We start from the raw sequence: 18299 nt of genomic DNA, 5'->3' as shown, positions 1-18299 counted from the left end.
CTTGTACTGCCTTTTCTACTTTTTCTTTTGGAGCTGCTGTGAGGGTGAACTTTCCACACTGTGGGATCAATAGAGTTCATCTTGTCTTGTCTTGTCTTGTCTTGTCTTGTCTTATTTTATCTTTATGTGCCATTTATGTTTCTCACCAGGCTCCATTGCCCCACAAATTGCAGAGATTTCATAACATTACTTCCTGTTTCTAGTCTTCATACTAAGCAATGATAAAGGATGGCAGAGGCCCTCCATATTTAGTGCACAGATGGGAGATAGTATCGATTTTCTCATCTAACTCCAGAAGAAAATAAAACTTTAAATGTTTTTTCCTTTTTAACATTCACAGTTAATAGCATTAAGGTTACTATGGAGGATTTATTGGAGAAATGTCTCCCACATAGTTCAATTACATGTTTGAAGTAAATGAGGCTGTCGTAGATTTTTGAAAAGATGAAAAGAACATCTTATCTCATCTGGAAACATCTGTGATGGACCACTGAAGTGATTTAAAGAGACTGCTATAACAAAGGTCTTTTATTGCAGGATTTCCAAGTCATTTGCTGAATCAGTGGGATTAAAATAAATAAAGGAGATTATAGGAACAAGCATGAATGCAGGGAGTGACAGGATATCACAGGTCACACCTTCGCAAGTTGAATCCTTATTAATTATAAATTGAACCGCTCCACTGCGTGCTGAAATAATTTATGACAAATTTCTAAGTGAGTCTTGGACGTGTCGGAGTTCATATAATGTCTCTTCAGGTAAACTGGATCAGAATATCTGCTCCTCCAGATGGTTGTTTCTACTTTTCATATGGAGACTGACAAATGCCAGTTCCTTCCACCTTATTTCCTCTGTTGTGGTCTGTGTCTGACATTCTGTGTTGCTCCAATAATTTCAGTCTGTGTAGGTCTTTATTCTTTAGCTGCAGCTTTAAAGAGCCCTTCATTTGCATTTTAAAGGCAGCAGGATGTTAATGTCACACATATGAGCACAATACTTCGATCCAGCATTAAAACGTGAACATCTGTGGATTGCTCTGGATCTTGTGCAGAATAATGGCTTAAAAGTAGAAATTTTCACTTATCCAGTGCAAAGTCATTGAAGCATCTCAGCCTTTATTTGATGAATTTGCTGTTAATGTGGTATTGATGGAATAATAAACTGTTAAACACCCTCATCTATCAGCATTTGTCTCCTGAAGCAGCTCTGCTTTGTTGTTTCTGATGCTGATGTGTTGTTTTTGGGTATTTAATTATCCTCTGTGGAGACAATCGTGATGTTATGGAATGAATTTTCATCTGGTGGAAAACAATATGCGGGTTCTTTCTTCCCTCATAACATATATAAAGAGAGAATTGTTTTGCACAGAGCAGAGCTTTCTAAACTTGACTGATCTTTATCATTAAAGCCACTGGAAACTGGACTGTAAAAGCAAATCTAAAAATGATTTATGTTGCTCACTCGAGCGAGATTTTGGTTCGAGATCTGTTGGTTTACAGACGTGCAGTTTGCAGAGAAGAAAGACATTTGAAGTTTAGATTTATACGGATGCACAAGGCTGTAAATAAAAGTTCCATCAAAAGAACATTAAACCAATATTTTGATTCTGAGATGAAATGAATGGATTGTTGAATGTGAGCAACAACAGATTTTAAAACTCATAAAATGTGAAGTGAACCATAAAACACAACGACACTGCTGTTTGTCTGTATGAACAAACCATCCATCAAGGCTGGGGTGAGTAAATAAAGCGGGTTCAGACACATCCTACGTTAATATTTTACATCAGTCGTCAACATCTTCAGGAAAACTGTCAGAGTTTAGAATAAAGTACATTTCAGTACCACCGTCTGTTTTATCAAAAGTGTGTAAGCCATTAATAAACTGTAATGGATCTAATTTGCAGCCATTAAAGATGCAAGTAGATATGTTGAGAAAGTAATGATTAAAGGCTAGTAGGTTTTCAGAGGTGAATTTATGGTTATTATGTAAGTTCATAAGACTTTAATAAAGATTTAATAATCTATAAAGTCTGCAGCAGATATTAGAGGACATTAGTCATTGGTTACTATTATTACCAGATCAGAAGTCAAAGTAAGGTTGCCAGGCAACCAGTGTGGATATTGTACAGAGGTGCTGGACGGACACTTTGAATACAAAGTGTTGTCTTTTCTTCTCTGCTTCTGCACTGATTAAAATAAATACACACAACATGCTAATTAGTGAGCTGCTGAAATGCATGTTTTTGTTTCTATTTATTTGACTTGCTTTCATGCAAATCATACAGCTGCAAAAGACATAAAAGCGGTGTTGGTTTTCTTATATAAATCTACAAAATACTCGTCTATATTATTCCTCCAATGACTTGTTATGGTTGGTGATTTAACCCTCTGAACCCCAAGTACTTTCTAGGCACTTCTTATGAATGTTTTGAATCCTGCATCTTTACAGAAACATCACACCCACAGCTGGAAGTCAACTCAAAAATGTCCTTTTTTGCAGTTTAATCCAATTTGAATGCCCAAGATGATTTAAAAAATTGTTAGTTTTTTAAATTATTATTATTATTATTATTATTATTATTATTATTATTATTATTATTATTATTATTATTATTATTATTATTATTATTATTATTATTATTATTATTATTAATAATAATAATAATAATAATAATAATAATAATAATAATAATAATAAAATTATAAATAGTAATAAATATATATTATAATGAGTTAATAATAAGTATTATTAAAAATAGTTATTACATTATTTTTTAAATTAATTATTAAAACATCATAAAAACTAGACTTACGATAATTATAATAAAATCTGTTATTTTCTAAAATTAAAAAAAAGGCAAAATCCACATGAAAAAGTTCAAGTTTTCAAGTGTACACAGATGGCATCAATACTTGAAAAAATTGATTCTACATGGAACATATTAACCTTTTTAATTTGTTTTCCATAGTGATCGCCTGTCTGCTTTGTGTACACAGCCTGCAGTTCAGTTGAGATCAGCCAAAACGTCTAAGAATTTTTAAGGAGTGCAGAATTACGTCTGCAGGATGGGCAACTGTTTATTTCTGTTGAATTTCCACATGAGACATGTAGAATTAAACTCATTTTTATGAAATATCATGATCTTAAGCTGAACAAATGTGTAGTTAAAGGATTGCCGAAAAGCTGACAATTCTTTCTGTTCTTTCTGGGATTTATTCAAAGCTAGCATGCCTTTCCAGCCTGCTGGTGAATTCTGACGTTCAAAGGGTTAACCTCTCTGCTGTCCTCTTCCAGAAGTTGAGTCTGTCCCCTGTGAGTATTTCTCAGAAGTGTCACTGTGCAGGAAGATGAAACACCGCCAAAGTCATTTTTTCACCATTTGAACATCCAGACATGTTTTCAGTGATCTACAAAGCATTAGAACATTACTTACGTGTAACCTCTAAACAGTTTAGGAATTATATTTTTAAAGACAGCAGGATGGACTCTTATTGACATAATATGTGATGGTATCTGTTGTTAGCCGATGAGCAACAGTAAAAACACAATCGATCCTCCTCTGTCTCTGTTTGGACTGTCTTTCTCTTTCAGCCAAGCAAAAAAACAAAAACACCTGCTGCTCTTTGTCATCTTCATGTTGATGCATTAAGGCCAGGAGTTCTTCAGAGCAGCAGACTGTGAGGTGAGACGAAGACAGACATGGCTGCTCGGTTAGATGATCGGCGGTTTGGACTGATTGGGCCTGTGGGGGTTGAAATGCTGAGGGGCCGCAGATGGCTTCAGGACATGATGAGCTCATTTCCATCGCAGAAGACGTTTCCCACATAGAGAGGCTGATTAGTTAGAATTTAAAGAGCCTCTTGAAGCGAATAAAGAAGCCTTGATGACAGTTTCCAACTCAGTCCCATGTCGGCTCAAACTCCCGGAGGAACGCCGGTCTGTCACATCGCCTCCTCGCCATAAGAGCTTCCTCAAGTCTCGCCTCCTTCTCTGCTCTCCGAGTGGGCAGACAGGACTTCAAGGAAGCTCATCCCTCTGCTTTTAATTAGGCTTTTTAGTTATAGAGTGGAGATGCTCTTCCCAGAGACTCGTGCTGACGTAACACTTGAGCAGAGGCGATGGCGAGAGGAGAGTAAGTGTGTCACTATCAAAGATCTGCCATCCCAATATCCCACTAACTGCTTCCTCTTGATTAAAAGACTTGTGAGGCAAGTACAATAGATTTCCAATTTTCTCAAGGGAGTTTTGTCAAGATTCATCACATTCAGCCTTGAGTGAGTCAGGGTTATTTAAAGTTATCCTTTTCCGTCTCTAAGCAGCCTTTTGTAGAATGAAAATCAAGAATCCTGCCACTGAAGACATTAACCCACCTTTTTCCCCAGCAGTCTCAAAGGCCTTTAATCATGTATGAGTCATACTAGAGCATACAATTTGTTCTAATCACAACGGCATCTGTAAGCGGCAAAGTAGTTGTGTGTCAGTAATTGCAGTAATTACACAAATTTCCCTTCATGAATGGGTTACTGATATTTTTCGCAAATTGCTACATTACGCAGACAAATCCCTCATTTTCACTTAAACATAGACTCGTGATGGTTAACTTTAAAGTAACTTAAAGAAACTCTAAGTATTGTGGTGATAGGATGGTACATCTACTGGTTTTTCAGGAGAAAATGTAACTTCCTCCTATGCAGCTGCAGCAACACATTGCTATGCACAAGTTGAAGCGAAAGTCCAGCTGTTTGGGGCAAACCTTTGCCATGTAACGCTCATTTGAAATAACTGAACTTAAAAAAAGTTTGACCAGTATATGCTTAGAAGCTACAATTTAAATTACAACATCAAATAAATGGACATGACTCGAGGGATGCAATCACATGAAAATATACGCTGCTATATCTACCCTTCAACTCAGCCTTACTTCAAGCGAGGAGTCTTTTCATGACCTTCGCTTGTGCCTCAGTTCCAAGAAAACTAAATGTATGTTATTCAACTGGACAAACGGTGTCTCCAGTCCCCGAAAGATCACCTGTGCAGATGATTCAGATCCAGAATTCATCAACTCCTACAAGTACATTGGTCTCTGGCTGGACTCTTCACTCTCCTTCATTCCTCACACCAATATTCTACAGGCTAAAGTCACATCTAGACTGGGGTTCCTTTAACCCTCGTGTCGTCCTGCGGGTCAAAACTCACCCGTTTTAAAGTTTGAAAATGTGGGAAAAAAATATATATTTTCACAGTGAAACTTCTGATGTACACATTTTCAACATTTTTGGGAAATCTTTGAACATGTCTTGGTGGAAAAAAAATTGTTAAAAATATTTTTAAAAAACATTCACAAAAAAATCAACCAAAATCCAACGAAATTCGCTGGATTTTGGTTGATTTTTTTTTGTGAATGTTCTTAAAGAAAATATGTTTTACTGATATATATGTATTTTTAGGATTTTTTTGGGGAAGATTTTTACTCATTTTTTGAAAATATTTACAAGAATTTTCTTGCCCAAATTTGGGGGATTCTTTTAAAATAAATCTTTCAAGGGAAACCTTTAAGGAATTATTGGAATTTTCTTCCTGAAGGTTTTACAAATTATCAGAAATTTGGGGAATTTTTTTGCTGAATTTTTGGATTTTTTTCAGACAAGGAAATAATATTTTTGGTGCCTGTAAATGAAGACAACAGGAGGGTTAACATAATAAGGCCCCCTTTACATACTCAAAACATGCTACAAAAACACTCGTGAAGATGACCATCGTCCCCATGTCCAACTACGGCGGTGTCATCTATAAAACAGCCCTAAGTGGCCATTAACAGGCTTGATGTCCTTCATCACTCAGCTATCTGCCTTACTACCAGTGCACCTTTCTCCACCCACCACTGTGACCTTTACAAACTGGTGTTCTGGCCTCCCTTTACACCAGATGACTCCAGCACTGGCTTCTACTCATCTACCAGACCCTATCAGGGAAGACGCCTCAGTACCTCTCCAACCTCCTACATCCATCCCATAACAACTACCACCTGAGATCCAGTGATTTCATAACACTCTCTATCCCCAAAGTTCTTACTGTCTTTGGAAGGAATTCCTTTCACTTTGCTGCAGCAATCAATTGGAATTCCCTCCAAAAATCTCTGAAACTGTCATCTCTTCCATCGCTTTACATGTTTAAGCAGAAGCAGCAGCAGACCCTGGCTGACTGCTGCACATGCTGGCTGTTTTCACTGAATTTCTAACATTATTTTAGGCTGTTTTTAATGTGTTTAAACACTTGTGCGTCCTTTTTTGTATGTGTATTGTTTATTTGTTGTCTTTCTTCCTGCTGGTTCCTCTTGCCAGGTAATCATTGTAAATGAGAAATTGTTTTCAACCGATCTTACCTGGTAAAATAAAGAATTTTTAAAAAAAGAAATAATATGCAACAGATTTTAATGCATCATGACGATTGAGACTACGTGGGTGTGATTGTCAGACTATTCTTGGAAGCTGTTGGAAGCGGCTGCAGATCTGGTGATAGAGAACAGGTTCACGCACTGTTGGACATTTGGACAAGCACATTGTTTTGCCTGCTGTTGTTATTACAGATGGTAAACTGTGTGCCAACCTCACTGTCAGAGCAACATTAACAAGAAGAGCCTCCTATTTTACAGTATTTTTGTAAAAGAAAATTCCTTGCTGTGATCTCTGGTTAGACGACGGTTTGTCAGATGAAATGGGGAGCAAAAGACTGCAGAATACGAGGGGGTTTCAGCGGGTATTGAGAGGATAAGATGGAGCTCATTTAACCGAGTGAAAAGGAGATGAAAGGCCGAGTATCTACATGTTGAGAAATGATCGCTAGTTTCAAAGAAAGAGCTGCGAAAGCCACCCTTATGGCTGTAAAAAGCGATAGAGAAAAGGCTGAAATAAAGGGAAATAGACAGAAAAAACAGCGCGGAGACAAGAGAAGATGGAAGAGCTTGTGGTAAAGACAATGAGATGTGTAGGAGGTGGAAGTTATACCAAGAATAAACGCAAACTGGCCTTAAAGACAGTTCTACACAATGTTACACATAAATGCACAGCACTGAGGCTATGTATTGTTTGTGCATTTATTCTTCTTGCTACTACACTGAGGAGAATACACAACAAAGATATCTTGCCTGAAGAATCATTAAAGAAATGCAGAAAAATGTGTTTTACTTGTGTGTTATGTCATTTGAATGTTAAATGTGTTGTGAGTTTAAACCAGAGGACTGTTTTCACATTTACCTGCTGAAAGTTTCTTTGTGCTCGCCTGGATAATCAGTTTAACAGATACAACTGTAGAAACCAACTGTGGTCCAAGATTCAACATACACGTGTGTGAAACTTAAAGCCGCTGGTGTCAATGTATTACACTGAAATTAGAACATTTGTTGAAGTAGGCAATCAAGTATTTTAACAATGAGCAGCATTTGCATGTCTGTTGATTCAATACTTAGGAAGATCGAGTGTTTAATTTTAAGATTTTTTTTAACAAAATAATTTCAGTTATAGGTAGTAAAACTTGTCTGGAGACAGAGGGGATATTTTAATGTGTGATCTCATACATATCAACCACTTTAGATGCCCACCTGTATCACCCAATGGAAAAAAAATCATAAAATCCATACTTCTAAACTATAAATGGCAGCAAAATGTATTAGATATTAACACTTAATTGAGAAAAATACAAAAAGTGATGTCCAGCTGTGTATTCTTCAACAAAAAAAGAAGAATCCGTGCAATCTGTGTCTGACTGCATCAGAAGAAAACACATTAGAGGGAGAATCAGTAAGAGTTTGCCTGGCTCAAATCCAGCGCAGTCTTATATGTTATTTATTTTTTGTATCCGCATAGTTTCATGTATACCTCCATAAGATATCAGGTATTCATAAGGTATATTAATTACAATCAGTCAAAGGTTCACAGGTTCTTTATTGTCTCTGCAGGAAAAACAATGAGAAGGACAGCATCTCCAGCACCACAATAAACAGGCTGTAATAAAGTAAACAAATAGGCTTTCACAAATAAAACGAAGCGCTCAGAAAAATAGAAATCTAAAATGCTGAAAATAACAAAGAAATGCTTTTCACAGAGCACATTGCATACATGAGTCAGTCTCAGTGGAGTGGCAGTGATCAAGTCTGTGTGTCTTGTGGCCGTGGTGGGGGTTGTAAAGGTGGGACGCTGTTATTAAGGAGTCTCATGGACTGTGGAAAGAAGCTATTGACCGTTGTGGAAGTTCCTGCTCGGATGGATCTGAACCTTGTCCCTGATGGTAGCAGTTGGAACAGATGATGGGCAGGTGTGAGGAGTCTCTAATGATTTGGTTGCAGGGAGAGGGAGGTGCACATGATGATGGAGAGGTGATATCTGGTAGTGGAACTCTGATGGTTCTAGCAGCTGCTTTTATGATCCCACACAGCAGGTCAGCACGATCTCAATGGTCCACCTGAGTCAATATATAGTTGAGGGACTTTTGAAGTCCATGGGATATATCCTGCATACATTTTTATTAAAAGTACAAAAAAAATAATCTTTTTTATGTTCATTATGATCATGTCTTTACAAATTCCATAGTTAGTTATTATGGAAACAGTCACTTATTAATAAAAAATGACTGGATGTCACTAAATGTCAACTAAATAACCATCTGAATTCAATAACAACCACCTTCTACTTAGCTAAACAATAATAAAATTAGCTTATTAAAAGTTGTTTTGCTTGTGGGGGGGGGTTGGCAATATATCACATTTTATATGGAAAATAACAAATTGTGTCTGTGTCCAAGAAATCGCTTTCCACTAAGTTCCTCATTACAAAAACACCTCTCAAGGAAGTGTGTTAATTCCAGATCACATGACCTGCTCCACATGATGTCATTTCCTCCTGAAGAAAAGACTGGCCAGACTCCAAGGCTTTCTGAGTTATTTAATATAAAATAATGTGTGAGTCAAGTGTCAACAGGTTTACTACAATATCTTTATAAATAACTTTCAATTTCAACTTTTCTCAGCTGTTTATATAATATTTAGGAGAATCTTTCTGTAAAATGCCATGTGATGTTTGGTTCCAGGCAACCATGTGGATTTTAGGCCTAAAAACAGCAAAAATGTCAGCTATGGTACCTGTCAACTATGTTACAAAAAGTCCCGGCTGTTGTGAAGGGGTTTCTCTTCACCATGGAAATGATTCTGGGATCATCCACCACCGTTGTCTTCTGTGGACGTCTCGGTCTTGTTGCATTGCCGAGTTCACCAGTGCTTTCTTTCTTTCTCAGGATTTACCAAACTGTACATTTTGCCACTCCTGATATTGTAGCAATTTCGCGGATGGGTTTTTTCTGTTTTCGCAGCTTAAGGATGGCTTGTTTCACCTGCATGGAGAGCTCCTTTGACTGCATGTCGCTCTGACTCCCCCAATTGGGGAGATATGCGAAAATCAGAATTTCCCCTCGTGGGATTAATAAGAGATAATAAAATAAAAAAATAAATAAAATAAAAAATGTGTTCACAGAAAATCTTCCAAATGCAAGCACCACACCTCAGATCAGCTCCAGACCTTCTATTTGTTTAATTGGTGTTGACATAACGAAGGAATTGCCCACATCTGCCAATGAAATGACCTTTGAGTCAATTGTCCAATTACTTTTGGTCCCTTTTAAAATAGGGTGGCACATGTTAAGGAGCTGAAACTCCTAAACCCTTCATCCAATTTCAATGTGGATACCCTCAAATGAAAGCTGAGAGTGCACTTTATGTCCATGTCCATAATATAACTATAATTGTAATATGTTTCATTAAACAGGTAAAAAAAAAAAAAAAAACTTGTGTCAGTGTCCAAATATATATGGACGTAACTGTACATTGAAGGGCTGATCATAACTGGGTTCCAGCCTATTAAAGTCCTAAAGGTTCCAACTTTACGCTTCTGTTCATTCCACCATGAGAACATAAATACAGAGAGGTGGAGGGTGGTAAGTGTCTGCAGCACTCATGGCACTTTTGATTTTACTTTTTGTTTACACTAGCTTGTCAAAATTAATTTCCATTTCAAGTCATTAGTTTAGTGTGAAGAGAGGGCAGAGCATGAGAGGAGGTGAAAAGGTAACAGGCAGGAAGATAGCATGGAGAGCAGGAGGAATATACCATTGTTTTTTATTGATGTGTTGTACCCTTGGTGAGATAGACACGAGGGTAACCATGGAAACCAACAAAGGCATGAGTCACGGCGAGCAACATTAGGTTGGGATGTGGGCAAAGACTGAATGAGGTTTAAATTGTTATCAAAGGCTTCATAAAACAAGCCAAAGGGAAATTATTGTAGTTTGACTTAGCCACGCAGGATTTATTCAGGCGCTTTGAATCTGATTGTCTGTAATGAAGTATAATACATTTCTTGTTTTATGGCAAACAGATATGTTTTGGTAGAGATTTGGATTGTTTAAATTAAATTGTGACTGTGAGAACACAGCTGCTCCTGTATTTTACTGTCAGACCTGCTAAGTTGAACTTACAGCTGGGGTCATTCCTGTGTTTTGTATCAGAGACGGTAAAAACACAAAAAGCTCAGCTGAATTCAGTGTAGAGGCAGCATGCAAATTTGCTCCCAGGTTCCCATATGAGAGATTTCGTCCAGGGTATGAACTTGCATCACTAAAATCACAACAGATATTGAGGAGCAGTCTTGTGTGCACAGAGGTAATGTTGAGTGCATGTAGAGGACAGCCCAGCGTACACACAGAACTGCTGAACAATACATTCCTCTAAAATGTGATGCAAATACTCACAGGCACATTAGTATTTCCTGCATTGTCATGTTCTCCTTTGGTGTGCCTGGTTTCCTATGGGAGAATTTCCCCCTGAATATGATGTATGGTGCGATTAATTCAGGCAGAAGTGCTGGCAGGAGAGCACATGATGAATGGCCTGATCCATATTTGCAGAAAAAAAAAGTAAAAACTTAAGTGTTAGCAATTTTCAGTAAGTCACAGGAATGGAGGTGTTGCAGAGGTACAGCAGTGGACAAAGCCATATTATTTTTTTAATTATTTTCATTAATTTAACCAAAAGCACACATATGTCTCAGAGGGATTTACAATCCATGCAACATTTAACCACTTTCTGTAGCTACTCGATTCAAATTGAGAACAAGGCCCTCAAAAACTCTTTAATTGATTTAATGTTTCAGTTTGTGAAGTTTGAATTAAATTATGAAAAAATATGTAGTGAAAAGTAAATGTGAGAGAAACATTTGAGTTAATCATATGAACATTTACAAAGGAATAGCTTGTTTGAAGAGTTTCAGTCAGGCTTCAGAGTACATCATGGCGCAGAAACAGCTCTGGTGAAAGTTACTAATGACATTGTCATAGCGTCAGATAATGGACTGGTCTCTATACTTGTTTTGTTGGACCTTAGTGTGGCATTTGACACCATCAACTACAAACTGTTATTACAATGAGCACGTCAAAAATAACTCTTCTAAGCATACTAAGGTTGATCATGGAGTTCCTCAGGGTTCTGTTCACATTATACATGCTTCCCTTAGGCAATATTATTAGGAAGCACTGTATTAATTTCCATTGTTATGCTGATGACACTTAGTTGTATTTGTCTATGAAGCCAGATAAATCTAATCAGCTAGCCAGACTGCAAGACTGTCTTAAGGACATAAAGACCTGGATGACCTGTAATTTCCTACTACTAAATTCAGACTTAAGTCATTGTATTTGGGCCCAAACATCTTAGAAACTCGCTTTCAAAGCATATAGTTACTCTGGATGACATTACTTTGGCCTCCAGTACTACTGTGAGGAACCTCGGAGTTATCTTTGACCAGGACATGTCCTTTTACTTACACATGAAACAAGTTTGTAGGACTTCCTTCTTTCACCTGAGAAATATTGGAAAAATCAGGAACAACCTCTTCCATCCAAAAGCCTTAGGCAAGTTAAATTTTCGAACTTGCATAGTGCAATCAATTATCACTAAGAAGCTGATTTTAAAGGTTCTGTGTGCAACATTCAGAACAACTGGGTATTGCTTGATTATCAACATCTCGAACCAAAACAAATTGGCTTGCTGACAACGCCTTCCCTCTCTTTTCACTTTCATTTGCAACCAGAAATGCACACAACAATCAACAGAAAATAATCCAGCCACGACCATTAGCCCCCACTAGCACTGTAAAATGCATTGAATGGCTGTAGCAAGTTGATGTTAACTCATCTTCACTTCACCTGGCACTCCTTTATTGTGCCAGAGCACACAGGATGTGTGGAAACATACAAACAAAGACTACTGTGGAACAAATATGAATGGAGGTTTATCAGAGAGGAGCCTCAAAACAGCAGTAGAGATTCTCGAACTGAGCTGAAATTAAAGAAATGCACATAAACTACGTAAAATATAAAAATGCAATACTTTGTTTTTAAATGAGTTGGTTATAATGGAATGCTAGTTGAACGCTAGACTGCGCTTTTGCTTTTTAAATATGTGTGGGAGGTCTCAGTCTGTTTATCAGCTGCAACAGTTTCAATGGGAGGGCCTCACATGCACTCACATACACTAATATGCATGTGCAATGTTCAAAATCTGGATATTGCATCTTTCAAGGAATACGTTGATGTTGACTCAGTTTTACTAACTAAAGGTCTTTCCGGTCTGTCCTTATTATGAGTGTTTATGGTTAAGCTAACGGTCTCTTGGCTGTAGCTTCATTTAATGGAGAAGTTGGCATCTAGCTGTCAGTAGAAAAGGTAATATGAACACATCAGAAAATGTCAGAGTTTAAATTCTCATCAAGAAAAGTTCCCAGAGATATTAAATGTGTCAGACAGATGTGTAGGAAAAGATGCTGTAAGATGGAAAATGGTGAAATATGTTTTATTTATCTGATACTGAAGGAGCCGGTATGTAAAAATTAAGTTCAGGCAGCTCGTCCTTTCCTTTACTAAAGATTCCCAAGAAACTATCATATCTGCCATTTAGCATCAGGAACAGTTAATCAAGATGGCTGAGGTGTTTATCTCGAATGATTGTCTTGTGAATTTGGTAATCAGCCAGCAGAAGATGGGAAGCCTCATTGACTTGAAAAACTGCTGGTGAATATATTCTCAAGTGTCTCTCTGCAGACACAATGAATGATGAATTTCATGCTCAGCTTCGAAGATGAATTATTTAATGTAGTTTTAAGCAGGTTTGACAGAGAGCCCCAGAGAGAAGAGGCCAAACAGAGATAACACATCAATCTGTGTGCATATGTGTGTGTGTGTGTGTGTGTGTGTGTGTGTGTGTGCTGTTTTTTTATGGTAGAGGAAACAGGTTTTGACATTTCAACAATAAATGATGACAGATGAAAGCTCAGAAAACACTGACCTGTAACGCTCTAATGCCAAACTGAACTCGGCTGCTCTGTGGCATGGATGTGTGTCGCTGATGTCAGATAAAAATCTCTCTATCTTCAAAATGTCAAGTTAAAAAAACAAACTTGTACCCCAAGAACAACAGCTAAAATTGTGAGAGAGTTGCGACTTTAGGGGGTAAAAATATCACTAGAGAGTTTGCTCTAATGCCAGCTGCATGAACTCAGAAACATGCCATTTGGTGTGTCTTTACAATCCAGGCTGGCATTTTAGATGACCTTTCTTCTCTCTTTATTAAACATAATGTTTATGTTTTGATACTGGAGTCAGATTTTTTTATAAAGTAGAATACAAAAACAGCATTCCCATTACTTTATGGCACATTTTTCACATTTTACTGAAGAACTAAACTCATTGAGCTCTCTTGACAGAAATCTGGGTTTTTACCATCTCATATTTGGCAGTTTTTTTTATGTGCATAAGCATAATATTAAGTAAGATGTGTAAAATCTGGGGCCATAGGTAACAATTTATAGAGAGGGGTGGAGTCATGGCGATTTTCTTTATACCAATCTGTGGATTAAAGTAACTTCAGAAATAATGTAGCTGGAGTCCTGAAATTTGGGAGTCCCATTGATATGTACTGTCAGGTCTGCTGCTGCAGGCTCCAGATAGTGCTCTCCCTTTTCCCCACTCTTTCTGTTTTGATTAGGTGTGCTTGGCAGAGGTTGCGGCGGCAGGTGTGGGAAATCAGCAATCAGAATCAGCAGAAGCACGAGCTGATGGAATCGAGCCAATCAGAATCACCTCTGCTGCAATAGACTGACTCCACTCATCGCCGCACCGTGAATGACTCTAAGTTAGTACTTTGCACCGTTCTCTCTGGCCTTCTGACTCTTGTGAAACTCTTAGTAATTCTTGTTTGCTCTTTCCTAGTCTGGATGCCTGCCTGCTCGTGCACCACCTGCCCCTCGTCTTCCGCTGGGTACTGACTGTCCTCCGCTGCTCCGAATTCCACCAGCCGACTACCACCTCACTCCCTCCAGCCCTTCTGGAAATCTGTCACCTGGTCCACCACCACACAACCTCCTTCCCTCTGGCTCTCACACCCAGCCTGTCGCCACAGTCTGCAGCCACCGTGTTCATCTCCAGCTGCACACCAGTCCTCTCCGCTGTCCCCAGCTCGTACCACCTCAGTGTGAAGGCTTCTCCGGCTCTCCTGGTTCCATTCCCTCAGTTCTATCGGCTAAGTCCCAGACCTGACATTCCAGACTAGTATAGCTTTGCGTTCTTTGATATCTGTATTCTTAGTATTTGGTATCGCTGTAGTCTCGGGTTAGTATTTCCTTGAAGTCTTGTATTCTTTGTCTAGTGAGTATAGTCACTCTTCAGCACTATTGTCTTGTTTAATCTAGGTTTGTGTAGTTCTGAGTATTTCCTAAAGTCTGTTTTTCATAGTTGGTTCCTAGTTAGTGTAATCGCTCTTCCGCATTAGTTGCTCCTGTTGTTCAGAGTAATTCCTAGAATATGAATTCTTGTCTTAGTGAGTGTTTTCACTCTTCTGAATTTGTCCTGTTGTTCTCGCTCATTAGAGTTCTGTATTGTTTGACTTGCCTGCCTAGGTTGTACGTACAGTGGGTTAGTTTGTTCCTGCATTCTGTTTTTTCCCCACCAGCCCGCTAGGGGTTCTCTTGAGTTATTTAAGTTTAGGAATCTGTTTAGCAAACCACTTCCGGTTGTAGTTTTCCGGTAACATTGTTGTCCTGAGTTCTTGTATTTTGTTTTCATAAAAATAAAAGCCCTTGATATTACTGTGCTGGTCTCTGTCTCTTTTCCTGCACTTGAGCCTCTTGAAAACCGTAACATATATACATGTGGTCTTCACTGGTACAACCCTGCTTTGATAAAACAATACAAACCAGTTATATGATGGAGCAAATTTGGTCAAATGTCAACGTTTCTGTCTAGGGTGATATTCCACCAACCATAAAACCATTATTGCTCACTCTAAGAGACAGATTTGTTTTCCTGTGATTGGCACCAATAGGAGCTTTAAAAATGTAGCTTATGGAGTCAGTCTGCGATTTACTTCATGAGGAAAAAATCATTGAAATTACTTTTTTTTTTTTTTCTTCTGCATTTATGGCTAATATCTGAACATGCACTGAGCAGGAAGTGGTCCCAGATTGACGAGTTTTTTAATACTGTTGCTGGGGAAAAAAGAAGAATCATGATTTTCCAACTCCAAGTGTTCAAATAATTTTATGATAAATGGTACCAGAAGCGGGGCTGCACAGTGGCGTAGTGGTTAGCACTTTCGTCTTGCAGCGAGAAGATCCCTGGTTCGCGTCCCGGCTTTCCCGGGATCTTTCTGCATGGAGTTTGCATGTTCTCCCTGTGCATGCGTGGGTTTTCTCCGGGTACTCCGGCTTCCTCCCACAGTCCAAAAATATGCTGAGGTTAATTGATCATTCTAAATTGCGCGTAGGTGTGAATGTGAGAGTGATTGTTTGTCTCTGTATGTAGCCCTGTGACAGACTGGTGACCTGTCTAGGGTGTCCCCTGCCTTCACCTGAGTCAGCTGGGATAGACTCCAACCCCCCCCATGACCCTAGTGAGGATTAAGCGGTGAATAGATGATGGATGGATGGTACCAGAAGCAATTTAACTTGGTGAATTAAGGCAGAATGACCTGTTTAATGTTCTTCAAATACAGCACAGTGTATGTATGAGCAGTCTGACTCACCAGATGTAGACTTTATGCAGATTTTATTTATATAGGTCCAAGTCCATATCAGATGAAGTCTGGGTCCTGACTTGGACCAGGTCCACCAGTTAGTGACCTGGGGTCTTGTATATAGTGGATTAAACGAAGGCTCGATTCAGAGAATTTTACCTCGAAGAATTTTACTAATCAAATTACTTGAATAACTGGACGAATCCTTTTAGCTCTAGTGTGAATACTTGTTTAACTGTCAGGTGAAGATGACTCAAGGTGTTAAGTGTACTTCACCATTCTGGAGAGAGATCTCAAGACTGCATAATAAGTACCTGATAGATGATGTCATTGACCCCATTCTCTCTTTGGAGATAGATGTTGCTGTTTAACATAGATGGCTTCCTTCACTCCATTTCAAACCATCTGAACATTGTTGTCCTCAAAGGATCCTTTAGATACATGTGGATTGCTGAATCTTGTCCTGAAGAGCTGGCTCTAATTTCAAGGTTGATTTTTGTTGAATCAATCCATAAATCTCTCTTCGTCATCAAATCTTCTCTTGATCATTGACATACATCCCTGAGAGCCTTCCTGCGTGACTTTGCAGTCATTGAAGAATTGTCCTCGCTATGCATACTAAATAACACTCTTCTCTGACAGGCCTCCCTGATAGGTTTTGCTTTTTAGAGCCTCATTAGTATCATACACTTACATGATCACCTTTTTACTCCTCACATTTACAGTCTACATGACAGCTCTCTCTTAACTCTGTGTGAGCTGATTTGTGCAGTAACTAACATTAAAATGACTAAGTGCTGCCCAAGAAATATTTGTCAGCCAAGTCTCCAATTAACTTTGAACTCTTGCAATTTGAAGATGTTGCATTAAAAGAGCTTTATCTCTCATATATGTCTTTTCATACCAAATAAGTCAACTGAAACTCAAGCTAAGAACAGGCACAAGCACAGATTCTGAGCCACAAAACTGTACAACTGTCCAAACACTTAGATTGTGAACTGTATATTAGGGTTTAGATACGTTTGATCAGGTCAATGTTGATTTCGGTCTGGTACCAGTAGACCCAAGAGTTTTACTTTTTGTCATATCTCACAAGTACTTTATTCGATCATTCCAGATCATTTTATTCCTGATGACTTCATGTCATTGTTTTCTGTCTCTATTTCATTGTATTCGAGTCATGAGTCAAAAGCTCCCAATTCTGCCCATGCAGTTTTAATAGATGGAACAGTTTATTGAGTTCATGTTTGCCACACCATCAGGGGAGGCAGGGGCACTCTGCATCATTAGTAACGAGACAAACACAGAATTCATTATTTGCTCCGCTACCCGAGGTACTGCTTGTGCTGAAAGAAGATGATGTTCAAAGACAGAAAAATAAAATGTCATTTCATTAAAAAAATGAGGATCAAATTAATTGTTTATGTTCTATCGTAAAAGATAAGATAAAAATAGAGTGTCATCCCTCTGACATGGAGTCAGATCATGATCAGGACATGTTGTGAGTGAAAGGAAATGCAGAAATGTTGGCATTTTTTAGGCTGCAGATGGCTGAGAAGAAGGACTATGCAAAGAGAAGGGTTTGAGGAGGTTTGCTTTGTTTCTTGGAGCTCAAATAATGTTTATTTGTGGATGACACTTGAAATAAAACCTGCAATTTGCACTAAGAAAAAGTATAGTGTTATGTTCAACACAATATGCAAATTAACTGTAACTTTCCTAAAATATTCCAGATTTTTGTTCAGACGACATTAGTTACATAACTAATAATGTTTTGGCAGGAAATAAGTTTCTATGATGGTTTGTTTCTGACAGGAACTCCCCAGGAACACCAGTCAGTAGACTTTGTATGTTAAATGTACTGGTAGGATGAGCATGTTTTTGTAGTTTTAATGAACCCTTTAGCCTTTACCAACTGGATCTTTATAGTGCTTCCATGCAGTAATGCAGTTTTTATACGCCATATAGTTGTTAATACCTCAACTGAATAGATTCCATTAAATCCAGTTGGTAAAAAGACAACTTATCTGAAGATGTTTTACCTGCTGCAGTCCTTTGTGTGAGTCTCTGAATGCTTTTCCAGCAGGTTTCGTACCTGGTTTTTATAAAGTTATCGGAGTTGAGAACAAAAACACTTAATTCAGGCTGGTTGGGCACAAGCAACAATCTGTTTTAACGGTCGTGCTGA

Source organism: Amphiprion ocellaris, chromosome 16 (genome assembly GCF_022539595.1).
Source record: "Amphiprion ocellaris isolate individual 3 ecotype Okinawa chromosome 16, ASM2253959v1, whole genome shotgun sequence".
In the NCBI taxonomy this organism is placed as follows: domain Eukaryota; kingdom Metazoa; phylum Chordata; class Actinopteri; family Pomacentridae; genus Amphiprion; species Amphiprion ocellaris.
This window is presented reverse-complemented; position numbering follows the sequence as displayed.